Source organism: Oreochromis niloticus, linkage group LG2, assembly GCF_001858045.2.
Source record: "Oreochromis niloticus isolate F11D_XX linkage group LG2, O_niloticus_UMD_NMBU, whole genome shotgun sequence".
Taxonomy (NCBI): Eukaryota; Metazoa; Chordata; class Actinopteri; order Cichliformes; family Cichlidae; genus Oreochromis; species Oreochromis niloticus.
In genome coordinates this window covers 10,976,614-10,991,740 of record NC_031966.2, presented here as the reverse complement: position 1 = coordinate 10,991,740, position 15,127 = coordinate 10,976,614, and positions in this window count along the sequence as shown.

The following is a 15,127-nucleotide window of genomic DNA, read 5'->3' as shown; positions in this document are numbered from 1 at the left end:
CTGACAGATTTTATGGATTGTTGTATTATCGACTGTCCAAGAAGACTGCGCTTCAGTAACTAATTACACAGGTAGCCACTTCTGTGTGATGCACTCATACATTCTAAAGATGACCTGCTGACTCCAAAAAACTTAAAAATTGTACTCAACAAATCAGTGATTGATGTCACAAGGATCGAGTTCCACAAATGTCTTTAAAATCTTGGATTTATAATAATCCTAAGCCCTACTTATACTTTTTGTTCCCTTGGGAATCAGTGAAAAGCAGATGGAAAGCTTGTTCCGCAGGGGCCTATAGTGGTTTTTTTTCTTCATCTGCATCTGTTCCAGGGTCCTGCTCAGGAGATGGCCAGCTGTGGAGGCTGTGTGAGAAGTTGAAAGGAAACTTCAGCTGCCCTGCGAATCTCACACCATCACTCAGGATGAATCAAAAGAAGAACACTTTGGTCAAATAAAGGGAAAGAGAGAGAGGAAGAGAGTGAACGAAAAAGTGAAACCAGCTGTCTGGAAGTGCCTCATCATTACGACAGCACAACGCTCACAACCACGTTCAAGTTTAGGCACAATCAAACGCTCAATTAGCTTTTACAGGAATATCAGAGATGCTCAGCCAAGGTTGATTTTTGAGGGGAGTCAGGGGCCCGAGTCAGACAGCTTGCTTGTATTTGTGTCTTTAAAAAATATATATAGGTATATGAGGTGTAGCTAGTGTAGACAACAAAGGCTCCCTCTAATTCTTTCCCTTCCCGAGGGGGTCGAGAAAATACTGCGCCCACATCAAGCCTCCAGACGTACCCCCACCGTGCTATACAGGTGCAACTTTAAACGAGCTCACACTAAAGGAAGGCTGGACGGCTGCAGTTAAAAAAAAGAAATGCTTCTATGTCTCCTCTTTATGTTTTTTCCCCTCACTTTTCTCTTTATGGGATCACTTTTATGTCAAGGAAATATTTTTGTTGCATCTGATGCCAGGTTAATATGAGTCTGACATATGCATTCCCGGACAGTAGTTAATTTGAGTTGACATGCAACAGATATTAAGGAATCCAAAAGTCAGATTCATATTAACCTGGCATCAGATGCAATAAAATGCTTTCCATAACCTTAAGACAAATGATAAATATTATAAAGGAATATAAAGAAATAACTCTGAAATGATAGCTGACAATAAAAAAATGCTGGTTTGCAGTTATTTTGTTATTTTTAGTTATTTTATATAACTCTTGGACACTGGGCTGTATTGCTGTAGGAAAAATGAAAAACAGAAAAAAAGATGCAGAAAGAACATTTTATTTCCCCAAAATATTGTGCAGGACTGAACTTGACCCACAAGTAGACATTCAAGAGCTGAACACTAAACAGAGACACAAAAAACTGTCTTCTACAACTGCTCTTCAGTTTTCCTCAGATCTGTGGACGTGCTGGTTGATGATGTCAGTCATGCTGCTCTCAGTTATTCTTTGGACTTTATGACTTTCCGTCTGCTATCTACGATCCAAGCTGCAGATAACAAAGTTGTTAGGTTGCCATTAAAGTGGCAAGTAAATCTTCCTGACTAGATGAAATCGAGCTCGAATGCTAAAGGTTGCTGCTTTTCTCTGACTCTGTACCAGACATGTCGACCTGGTATTGACCTAAATAGGTCTATAAACCAGATAAGTTATCTTGCATCCTCAGGAAGTACACCTTACCAAAGCTATAAGACTTTACAGCTCCTAAAAGTGAGTAACATTGCAGAAGTAATGAAATGAAAGCCGATTTTGGCTTGACACCTGTGATTATAAATATTAATATTATGCTGACAGAATGATTTGCTTCTGTTAGTGTTTTTCCAGAAGATATTAGGAGTAAGCTCAGATGAATGTATCTTAAAAGACCCCAACAATTTTTTGCTGGTTTGGTACTTTTGCGTTTTGTAATCCTTAATCAACAACAGGAATACAGGGTAAAATTAAAATGTAAAGAATATAAAAAACATAACTTGTTTTTGGAGCTATGAACATATGCTAAATTCAGAATTTGTTTGTTTTTTCTTAAAGATCATGATTTATATATAAGTACTTATTTCATGTTAGTTTAAGTTATTTAGCAGTTCACTATTTTCCAGACTGGAAGCACAGTTGACAACTGGACTTGGATGTTAATGAGACCGGCTAATCAATGGTCAGCTATTATTCAAGCAAAGGTCACGCTCCCTGCAGAGGAAGTGCACCGCTATCATCAATCTGGTCTGAAGGGCTTGCATGAGAAAGGAGCTAGAGGTCGTGGGCGGGGTTAAAAGTTTACTGCACTGTAGGTGTCAAACAGTACATTCAATACCTTCACAGCCTACTATCTGCATGTCAATAGAGCCTGCTTGTTGACATGTTATGTTCCACTTCCACATAAGCCTCTTGTAGTGTTTTTGTAATGTATCATTCCTTCTTTTCCCCCGTTTTGACTTCCCTTCCTCTGTTTTGACCAACTTTACAGTCTGATTCAGGAGAAAGGAAGGGAGGGAGGTCTGCTGGTATAGGACTGGGTGACTGGGACGGTGGCGTGAAGGAGGAGGAAGACAAGGGGGGCAAGACACATTGAGTTTGCCAAGTCAGGCAGAACGATCGACAGGAAGCCAGGCAGGAAGGAAGACGAGTCTCTACCCATGAAATGCCATTGTTTATGTGATGTGACTTAAAGCAGCCAAAAGTGACTGATGGTGGGCTCCTCTGCTGCTCTGGCCCACTTCATAGTGGCACAAAACACTCAGCCTGCGGATGGAAAATACAAAAGAGGAGCTTCATGTTTTTATTTTTTCAAATGCTGGAAAAAGTCTTTTATTTTCTCCTTGGTAAACCTACCACACTGAGTTGACCCAACAGAATGTAGAAGTACTTCTGATTGTACAGGTGAATGTGTATTTACAGTTTGGCTTCAGGGTGTGTTGCATGAGAATAATGAGAATTATGTGTGTTCTATAAAGAAATAATAAAAGCCAGTAAGACTAAAATATGAAATCTCAAATTCAAAGCATATGCCTTCTGAAATGTTTTAAACTTTGGAACTAAATTTTGCAGCATTGCCTGACCCACTAATGACCCCAGCTGTTTTACTAAGTAGGCCATTGGCAGCATGAAGACCACCACTACAAGTTCAGTTATTATTATAATTTTTTTAATCCAGGATTTGAATGAGAAATATGAAAAGTCAAACCTATCATCTAAAAAGGTTCAAACCTTTCTTGTTTTGGTTAATATTTTGTATTTATATGCATTACTCACACTTCTCTACTCCCCGATCAATTCGTCCAAATCCCAGCAGCGAGGCTTCTCGCGATGGCTAAATGATCCAGTATTACCCCCATTCTCGCCTCACTCCACTGGCCTTCAGTTAAATTCAAAATTTATTTCAAAACCTGATTTATTATAGAGGCTTTGCATGACTTGCATGCCCCCTCCTTGTGCAGCAGAACTGTTGGTCAGTCTCTCCATCCAATCTTCTGATCTAGGCCTTTTAACTGTTGCTTGTTTTTATTTTAAATCCAGATGTGACCACGGTGCAGAGGTTGTAGATCCCAAAGCCTGGAACAGAGTTCCCCATTCCATCAAATTGGCTTTTATACATTTTTTATTTTTTATTTTTTTACATTTTGTTTACTCCGATCATGTGCTTTATCATTTTGACTGTGCAGTATGATATAGGTATACTCAGTGGGGATTTTCTCCCATATGTGATGCACTTTGTAACTGTGTATTTGAAAGAAATGTTATCATTTCATCAAAGGTGTGGTTAAAGTTAGACTACTGAAGCATTTAGTTCATTTTTGTGAATGATCAGGTACAAAAAAGTAAGCAATGACTCGCATCTTGGCTGACTTTAACATACATGCACAGATCCTAACCTTTTAGACCTTGTATAAATAAACCATGTGCTGTATATTTACCTTTAATGTTTCCTGAAAGTGCTTTCAGTCAGGTGAAACATGACCAGTTCCTGTGTGCTAGTATTAGTGTTAAAACAATAGGAAATGGAGATTCTGGATAAGTAGACTTGAACAAACAATCAGGCCCTTTGCGCCTTTTAACAAATCGAATAGCTTCTCCTTCAAAAAGTGACGCTCCATTGGTTTACATAGATCAAAAACAACATCTGTGTATTTGAAAACAGGAAGAACTACAAATGTAAACATTTTATTCTACAATCAGTTTGTAAAGTGACTGAAAGACCACTTGTTTCCTGTGGAGATTAGTGATGAAGGACATTAACCTGAAATGGCTTCACAAGGTTTTTTCACTGAGAGTAGTGGTTTTTATCTATCAACAGCCAACCTCATTGGGATTCTTTGTTTTCCCAGTGATGTCTTTAAGCCCGTAACAGTTACACCTGTTGATGATTTCAAAATGGAAAAGAAATTGACTCCAGATAGTTAATCCTTCCAGTTATTTCCAGCTTTCAAGATCTCAGAGACAGCTTGAAGAATGACTGCACCTGCGGTACTGCAAGACATTTAAGAAACTTGCACTCAGTCGTGTACAACAACAAACAAACCAATACAAACTTTTGTTACTGTTTAACAGAAGACATGCAAATATTGTATGTTTACAAGGGTGAGGAAGTTCACCTAGGCCTTCACCTGGACTGCGACAAGAGGATGAACTCTCCTGGTTTCCATCTGCCCGCCAATCCACCTTGGGAATGTTCTTTTGGCTCCATCAGCGCTTGGCCTCATCCTGCCTGACTGAAGATCAGCCAGATAATGTTATCTCCTGACCAATCAGATGCCTGGATCCCTACCTCATCCCACAGGTAGGCTTTCCAACAGATGAGCCAGTAGAAAGAGCACTGCTTTTATTAAGAGCCAACCAATAGGAGAGTCGAGATGTGATCCAGCATTAAAACCGGGCCAACCTGTGTTTTGTGGTGTTTGCTGAGGTAATGCTGTGTGGGGATAGCATGTCAGTGTGCATACAGCTCAGTTTTCTTTTCAGTGCTCTGGCTGTGCATTTTGATTATACCAGTGCTGTTCTGAATTTGTTTACGGAGCCGTATCTGCTTTGAAATATCTGCTTTTGTAGGTTCCATTACCTTATCTAAGCTGCGTTTGATTTATAGCTCAAAAGATACTATAATTTCATTATTACATTAGCTTTTGTTGGGTTAGGTCTCAAAATCAGCAGCTGAATCCAAAGAAAAAAGAGTTTCCTGTAATTACGTGTAAGCAACCGCTTAAAACGTGCAGATCATTATTAAAAAGCACATCTGATTTTGTATTAGCAGCATTGGTGATTTTAGCTGGTTTGCAGTCTCTTCTGCTGAACTTTGCTTTTGATAGTGTGTTGTATCTTGAGAGTTTGAGAAAGATCCACTTTGTCTTGCTTGTTTGAATGTTCTTCCCCCCCTTGCTTTGTCCAGTATTGTGCAGCCTCTCCATCTGGCACCCAAGCAGTATAACACATCATAAAAAGTATTTGCTAATAATATTTGACCCAGGTCACTGTTGCGAAACACTAACCATTGCAGTTTGCTGTAAAATATTGGACTCTACTCTTTGGAACTGTAGTGAGAACCCCCCTCCCTCCTCTGTACTACCTCCATTACCTTTCTTGTCCTCCTCCTCCTACCTCTGTGTTCAGTAGGGACCAAACAGACTGCTTGTGTTTGTTTCCCCTCTGGTCTTTCCTGATTACGCGACCAGGCAAATTCCGGTTGGCTCTAATCTCACTGTTAGACAGCCACTGCATTAACTACAAAACCCATTTGACACACATGCTTCCACTTTTCCGTTTGTTGCCTCCCCCTGAAGTCTGCTTAATTCGTACAATTTCGCCTTCATTAGGTTGCATTTCAAGCTGCGGGGCACAGGTAATGCGAAGCATTTCCCCCTTCAAATTGTAGGCCCAAGCTTCGGTTGCTAGGAAGTGGAAGAGCCTCAATTGCAGCCATTTCCTCGCCAGTGTACCGAAAGGTCCTATTACAGCGTTTAGGTCAGGGCAATTGGTGTCATTACAGGCAGCCAACTTCCCTCCACCAAAGTAATGAATTAGTCCAAGCTATTTGGTCTGTATGATTGCAGTTGCCAGGGGAGATGAGTATGAAGTGGGGGGATAATTATGGCATGTATCCCTGAGCGGATGTGTGCCGGTGTGGGCCAACCACGGGGGCGGTTTCCACACTTGTGTAATGGCTTAATGTAGCTGCTGACAGGCAGCTGAGCAACATGGAAAGGTGCTACTGTGCTCTGCTTGTGGACTGTGACTGACATACCAAACCATGCCAACCTGTTTTAAACCCGCGGATCATTTACTTTAAATGACTCAGCGCACCATCCAAGAGTCATTTCTGCTCAAAAATGTTCATAAGGGATGAATAAAGTTAAGTGGCTGTAATTGTTTACAGAACTTTTTTAAGGTAATTTGTATGGTAATAGAGGGTAACTCTATATTATCAGTTGAGTATAAATTGTGCTCAAACTTAATTAAGAGCTTCAGTTCTTTACAAGCTGTTGAGACAGGCAAGGAAACCATTAACTCTTGGAACACTGATAAATTACCTCCACAATAAAACAATAGTGAACTTTGATTGCATGGGCCATTCATAAAAAAGCAGTGAAAACAATAACCGGGAGGTGCTATTTCATTTTACACGGGCAATTCTGAAGGGGAGGAGGAAAGCATAAGTGCTAAATATGCATTTTGTATGCGCCAAGGCTTTTGTAATACTTAAAAATAAAGAAAAATATCACGTGAAAATTAAGCTTTAAGACATTTGTTTAAAAAAAATAGAAGGGCTGAAATGCAGGTTTTGCAGCTCAGAGTGGAATAGCAAGTGCCATGCATGGGAGGTGGGTGGAGGGGTGGTTTGGGGTGGGTGGGGTGTGGCGGGGGGCCTTGTTTTCTCAATGGGAAGTCGAGCGCTGCAATAGGAACCCTGCCAAAAAAAGGCTTCACCAGACAAAGAGACCGGTAGGAAATAATGCTGGTCGAGGCTTGTTGGGCCATCTATGGGCTTCTTTCCAAGCCGCTGTAACCAGCTATAAGTCTTTTATGGGGACACCTCTGAACAGGGGGCCCCACCAAGGACAGGAACTTTTACATTTCTGCTTGAATGAGACCTCAGCCAGGGGCTGAGTTCAAAGTGCACTTTCTAGTCATTTGATTTAACTACTGTGTATTTGATAGGCCGGCAGTGAGGCACATGACCTGAGGTAATACTCTCTGATTTTCAGTCCTTTTTTAAGAGTCCAGTCTGGTGGAGGGGGGAATGGGACAAAGCCTTGTAAAGTGTGATAGTGTTTGTGTGTACACACACACACACACACACACACACACACACACACACACACACACACACACACACATACTCATGCACATGCACATGCACATTTAATTTCTGGCTCTCAACCATTCCCTCTGATTTCCCTCTCCATCCTGCAGATCATATCTCATGTCAGCAAAAGCAGAAAAAGTGCAGCCTGATTATTTCTCAATACAAACACTGTGCGTCTGCTGCATCCATACGGCTGTCGTCGTGTAACTCACAAAGTTTCCCTTTACTAATCGTGAAAATAAAATAAAAAAATCTTGCTTTTCAGAAAACATTTTTGTTTTTGCACTGCAACAACAACAAGGTAATTTTTAAAAGACACTTTGTTTTGGTTATGAATTCTCCTTGAATACTATTCCCACTTTTAGCTACAGATAGATAATGCCTTTGCAAAAAAGTCCAAACTTATCCACAGAACCCCTTGAATCCAACCCGACTCTTTTTACACAGACTCTTCGTATCACAAGCCCACCACGGTTTTGATCAGCAGATGAAAGAAATTCGGATTTACTTATAAAAAAAAGCTTAATGGTACAGCATAGTTACTGTAGTTTTCCTCTGTGGAACGGGCCATTTGCAAAGCAGCTATATATCTCGCAAGCGATCAACACTAAGCCAAACTTTCTTCCTGTCTCTGCTGGTAAGCCACTGTTGGTGGTATCCTGCCAAATGGCACCAAGAGCAATGGAGTCTGCACAACGCCACCTGGTGGTCCTTGACTGGTTTTAGGATTTGGCCAGAACTGAGTCATCATCAACACCCATTCACTTATAATGAATAGTTTTCAAAAGCAGTTTCTACTGAAAACAAAAAAAAAATCCTGGGAACTTTCTGACATCTTTAAAAAGCTTTCTTCCTGTTGATTATGATAAAAATACAGTTATTATAAATAAGTATATTTTTTAATCATACACTTATCTGCCTATTTATTAGGTACACCTGTAAAATTTGCTCTAATGTAATACAAAAACTCTGCAATCAATGAAAAGTTTTTTTTAATTAAGTTTTTGCTGATCTATGTTTACTATTGTGTAGTTGAGGTGTTCCAGTGTTTAATTCTTACTGGTCTGGTATGTACAATGGTTACTAATAACCTAAAATAATCTGAACATAAAATCACTGGACTCTTCTGGTGCTAAAAGCACATTTGGACCAATTCTAGTTATCATAAGACCCTCCCATCCTCTGCTCCAAATACACTGAATCAAAATTAATTATTCAAGTCAAGCTTGACTTTGCGTCTTCCTAACTGCAGCCTGTAATGGATGGTGTCTTGTGAAGGTTGAGCCATAATCAGTGTGTGACAGAGAATTTCACCTTTAGAAAAGTGCATGAGGTTAGTTTGACAGCTTGATGGATGGTATTTTCTGTACACACTGGTTGTGGAATAAGATGATTTCATGTGGTTGTGAGCCCATGTTGTTATTGTTGCTTTGGAGTGCTGCAGCAATTAGTACAGTCACCCATTACATTCACTATATGATAGGGCTGCAGAGTGTCTAAGTGGGTGTGTGCATGTGAAAAAGAGTATGTGAGTGTTTCTAGACGTGAATGTCAAACCTCACAGGACATAATTTTAAAACCGCACTTGTAGTTTCATAAGTGTACTTTGGCAAATGTTATAAATGACAAGTGAAATATGCGCTTAAGCATTGCCAGTAAACAATTCGGAGCTGTTCAGTGGAGGAAACGACAGAGAACCCCATGAGTTATTGGATTTCATTTTGGTGCATGAAATTAAGGATTACAACTATCTACTCCCACAATCAATCAAAGCAAAAGAGGATTAGTCCAGTTCAGCTCTTTCAAAAAAATTATGTCATCACCATGAGGGACACACATTGCCAAAAAACAAAAAAAGTTGTTGTTGCCAGTGAAATGGCAAGGATTATTTTATTCAAAAAGAAAGCAAAGACAGGGAAGCTTTTAGAAAGCATCTGATCTGAATGATGATGTGACATAAATTTTGTTTTTTTCCCCGCTCATGTTGGGAGAGGATTGCAAGGACCATCTGTGCATAAATGTGTGACCCATACCCAAAATACTTTGTCCCTCAATATGTCAGGGTTCTGCCACTTGTCTAGACTAAACTAGCTACATGACTTCAGGCCCTGCTGATCTATCTTGTGGGTCCAACACTCTATGGGAAAAATACTGGATGATATACAGATGGTCTCCAAAGTCCATCAATGAGAATATGAGGACCCCAGAATTTGATTTGGTAATTGCCTGAGTTTTTCTTGCAAGATCAGCAAATCAATTCTGACACTTATTCTAAATATAATCAAAATAAAGGGTAGCTTGGTTTAAGGAAAAACTGAAAAAGAAAACTTGGTACAGCATTAATGGTGCTAAGATGGTGACTCCTAATGACTTTAAGTTTTTAGAATATAAACAGTAGCTCATAACTTTGAGTTGATTATCACGTTGCCATGTTGATAAGCTAAGCTAAAATGGCAAGCCTGGAAAGCATTGTGCCTAATTAGCTGGACTGGAATGTGTAGTTACTGTAAGCATGCTGACTAAAACAACTGCAGTTAGAATCATATTTGGAAGCTTTTGTTTCACTTTTCTTTCATTAGCTGATTAGTTTTATTTTCACTTTCCTTTTACTTTTGCTGTTGCTGTTTAGTTATTTTTACTAACTAAAACACACAGGTTTAAGTTTAAGAAAAGCCTAACATGTTTGACCCCAAACATTAACCCTGCATGTGCAAAAGTGACATTTCTTGATATTTTTTTGTCACGGCACCAATGCCAAAGCAATACCTTGTGTGTATCCTTGAAACATCAGCTGCAGCTTTGACAACATCAACAGTATATGAAAAATTCCTGTCAGAGGTTGTTATTTACACTGATGCACCAATATGATATACTGCCGCTGGTATTCTCAAAAGCCCAGACTGGTTAATAAAAAGATGGAGGGATTTTTAAGAGAAGTATGCATTAAACCATTTCACGATGTGGCAAAACACATAAAACTGCAAGGCAATTTGACATGTTGGTCAGATTTCAATTTCTGCTGAATGCTTCTTTGATGCATTTATTCACGCCTTACTATGTGAGGCATTCTGTTGAATAAGATGTGTCTGACAGTCTTACCTACTCTTTTCATGTGTCATGTCAGTCAAGCTTGTGATATTTTTCCACCAGGATGCTCGTCTTTCCCCCAACTATAATTAAGGCCCTAGTCACACAAACCTAGAGACTGGTTAGTAACAGCCTGGCAATCATCCGTCATTATGGAAAAATGAATATTCCCTGAATAGTTGGGAGTGATTCCTGGACACTGTTAAAGCTCCAGTCAAGCGGGCCTAGAAACCATTCAGTGATGCCTTGATAACCACTGGTTGTTAGGAATAAACTTGTATTCTCCAGCCAGATTTGAGTGGTTGCTTGAGGTTGGGGAAATTGGTTGCTAAGCGGTATGGGGTGCATAAATTTACGGTTTGTGTTGCACTTTTTAAATTTCACTTTCGCTTGATGGTCAGTTAGTAAGTGTTTGTAGACAAGTCTGTGTCTTCCATGCAAACCAAAGATGACCACGCCCATTTTCTAGTGACCAAAGCAATCACAAGGAAATTTTTGATGAAGTATCCTCTTTGCAAACGGTTTCACAGAGTGACAGTCAGAAATTCCAAGTAATCACTTGCCACCGAGGAAAAACACATTTTCAGGGGTCGCTAACCCGTCTCTAGCCATGTTTGACCAAACTAAGGTAATCTAGTTTGGTTGTCTGAGCAGGTGGTATAGCTGCCTTGGTTATTTTACTGTACAGCAATGAATTTCATCATTTAGCTATGAGGACTTGGTAACAAATAGAAAGATTATTTAGAAATATAAGATTAGCTAACAAATAATCGAGTTAACTATTCTTCTGATCCAACTCGTTCTTCTTCCTCTCCTTCTTCATTCCATGGCCCTTGCACCACTCCACCTATCCTTTAGTTATCTGACACTGCAGGAGACGCCAGGCATTCAGGGCATTCTTTGTCCATGGAGAAAGAAGGAGGGAGACAGCGAGCGAGGCAGCGAGGGGGTGGGGTGCAGGAGGAAAGACAATGCGAGAGGTTCCACTCTGTTCGGTTTCAATAAAAGCCCCCTCCCAGCACTTTCCACACACACACTTCACAAGCACCTCCTGGCTCAAGGAAGGGGTGGACTTGAGGGCAGCGAGGCAGTGTGGAGTTAAAGGAAAGGCGGGGGAAAGAAAGAAAATGCACCCCACTACCAACTCCACCACCATCCGCCCCTTTTCAGTGTTTAGTGGGATGCCAGCATGTCCTGAGCCCCGTTTTTCCCACAGGGAGAGAGGAGGAAAAACACTACTCCTCACAGACCCCACCTCCCTTCTCTGTATTTGACTTTGGCATCAGAAGCCATGCGGTTGTTGTATTTTATTGTTATCCTCACCTGCTCTGCCTCATTGCCTCATATTTGACTTGTGGCCACATTTGGTTTTACATCTATAAAGGTGGTTTAGATAATTGATTATACTGTTGGCTAGTTTACAACTGGCCTAACTGCTCTCTTTTACATGACAGGTCTCGTCATGCATCCAGAATTTAGAATTTACCTTGGATCAGTTAAAGTTATTATTAACAAAAGAATTTATGGTCAAGACTAAATTTTTCTACAAACCGAATTCCAAAGAAATTAAAATTAAAAATAAGGCGACTGTGTCAAATGTAAATAAAAGCAGAATGCAATGACTTACAGATCTCATAAACCCATATTTTATTCACAACAGGAAATATAAAACATCTTAATTTTTTTTTCTTCTTTTAACAACAGCCCCTAAAGGCCTGGGAATTGAGGAGAACACCTTTTGGGAGCGGGAGATAGTCCCATCTTTTTAATCTGCTATAAGATCCTAGCGTCCCAACAGTCTTGGGTCTTCTTTGTTGTATTTTCTGTTTCATGATGCTCCAAATGTTTTCAATTGCTGCATGTTCTCTCTTCTACTTTGAAGCCATGCTGTTGGAATAGTTTCAGCATGTGTCTAAAATATGCATGCCCTTTCCTGAAAAACGCATCATGTGGATGTTATCTAAAACCTAAACACCTAAGACGTATCTAAACCTGTCTATACTTTTCAACACTGATGGTGCCTTGGCAGAGATGCAAACTGTACAATGTACATGTACAGTGACAATAAAGGGCTATTCTATTCTATTCTATTCTATTCTATTCTATTCATAGATACTAATTAATCCCTGTAATGTCGGAGATGCAAGCTTTTAATTGAGGACTGATAAGCTGGATGGGCCCTCTTTTCTTTAGTCCAGAGGATATGGTGTCAGTATTTTCCAATAAAGAATTTCAAACATTGATTTTTCTGACCACAGAACAGTTTTCCACTTTGCCTCAGTCTGTTTTAAATGAGCCTTGGCCCAGAGAAGATGGCAGCATTTCTGGATCATGTTCACATATAGCTTCTTTTTTGCAGGTAGAGCTTTACTCTGGATTTGTGGATGGCACTGGGAACTGTTTTTGCTGAAAGTGGTTTCTGAATGGGGGTAAGGGTAATTTACATGACAGAAATATACGAGTTTCTTTTTTTATTGCAGGGCTACCTGAATGCCTGAAGATCATGGACATTGCCTTGTCCCTTGCATACAGAGATTTCTCTAGAAGTCAGGCTGGGCCAGACTAGAACATTCACAGAGTTGTCCCTTGGCCACTTCTGTGTTGGCTTCGCTGCGTGCTTAGGGTCATTGTCCAGTCTGAGGTCCTGAGCACTGTGAAACAGTTTTTCATTGAAGAAATCTCTGTACTTTCCATTCAGTTTCCCTTCAACCCTCACCAGTTTCCCAGTCCCTGCTGCTGAAAAACACCCTCAGAGCATGATGCTGCCACCACCATGCTTCACTGATGCTATGGGCAGTTGATAGGCGGTCCCTGGTTTCTTTCAGACGTAACATTTAAAACTGCCCAGATTGGTTGAGGGTTGCCGTGACCAACGGTTCTCTTTCTGGAACTTAGTCTCATCTTCAAACAGGATTTCTGAAGCTCATTTGGGTTAATTGGGTTCCTGGTCATTTTGGTGATTTTTCCCAATCCTATCACTGAGCTCTGGAGCATTGACCTCATGACCTCATGACCTCATTGCTTGTTTTTTTTTTTCTCTGATGTCCATTACCAGCTGTGAGGCCTTCTATCGAGACGTCTGTGTCTTTCTAAGTCATGTCCAGTCAATTAAATTACTTCTGTTGTCACTAGTGGATTTCAATCAAGGCATAGAGACTTCTCATAAATGTGATGTTTCAGTTTTTTCACTAAAAAATCCTAAAATTCTCTCATTTGTCATTATAGGGTAATGGGTGTAGATTAATGTGATTAAAACAAACATAAACAATACTTTCTGAAGCCACTGTATAGGTATTACATACCTTAGTATTCAAGACTATGTCACAACCAACTCTACAACCACCACAGACAACATAACAGCCCCAAAACAATCATTATTTTGCTTTTGCAGCTTTTCAGAATCTTGGAAGAATTATTGATGGAATACCACATTTGGTAGGTTCAAGTCAGGTTGCCGTCTCTCCTCCTTTTTTAGCCATAATAGTTAGCTGATCAATTTGTTCCTGAATAAAATACTGTATAACAACAGCAATCTGATGGATTAAGATGAAATTTATGTGATCCAAGTGCTTGCTGGGTCATCAAGCAGCAAATAAAAATCACATGTAGGGCACCCTTCCAGTATCTGAATATGAAATGCTCCAAGAACCGCAGTCTACCACGGATGTTTACTTCATGTAGCCACTGGTCACATGTGTGGAGATTTTGAACTTCCTGTCATTTGAACACAATTACTTTATTTAATTTGCTTGTACAAATTCCAAAAACAGTGTGAAGCTTTGAGGAAACAGTCCAAGAGTGTTTACTGTTGTTCACATTTGTATAAACAGTGTGTGTGCACGTCTTTGTGTGTGTGTTTTACCATCGACTATAAGTAAAGTGACCAGTCTGCACAGTAGAGGGTTTTTTTTTTTCTCTAGACGCATTTTACAGTGTGAGTGAAAGAAGCATTCCTATTTTTCTGATCATAGGTGTTTTGGAGGCTTTTATAGTTTAGATGATTAACAAAAGCTGGGTACTAACTTTACAATGGAAAGTCCTACTAATGATATGGCGGTGGTTGGTTGTTTATGTGGTTCCCAGACTGAGGCAATGCAATTTGTCTCTATATGTTAAATTGAGCAGACTTAGAGGCAGATGCCTATTCTTATTATATTGAAACCAGAACAGAAACTTTAAGTCTGGGATGGGAAAAGGGAAAATGAAGGAGCCAGCTGCAGTTCAACATGACAAAAAGCTCAACTTAAATGTAAAAATAAAATAATTCCACTCCAAATAGTCTTTTAAAGACATGGTATCAACAGTAATCTTAAATATAAGTGACGTCAGTCAACCTCAGCCTCAGCTGGGATCTTCGGTGTTACTTTGTGGTCTAAAAATTACAGTCATGGCCGGAAACACACGGTTATATTTTTTATCTGACCTATATATTAACATTCTTCCACAACTGCTAGATGAAACCCTAGGACTGCATTTCACAAATATCACAGACTCTGTGAGAAGCCCATATATCTGCAAAACGTATATTGCTTATGAACACAAACAAGAAAAAAAGTGTGTTTACTCTGCTTCGCAGTTAGATTTTCTTCAGGCAGCACAAACACAAAAAGTATTAAACTCCAACACACCCCGAACTATGTCAGCCATTATCAAGTGGCCACACTTACCTACTGTGGCTTGGGCCAAAAAAACCTCAAAAGTCAAAAAGGAAAAAGGCATCTACTTTCAATTGCAAGGC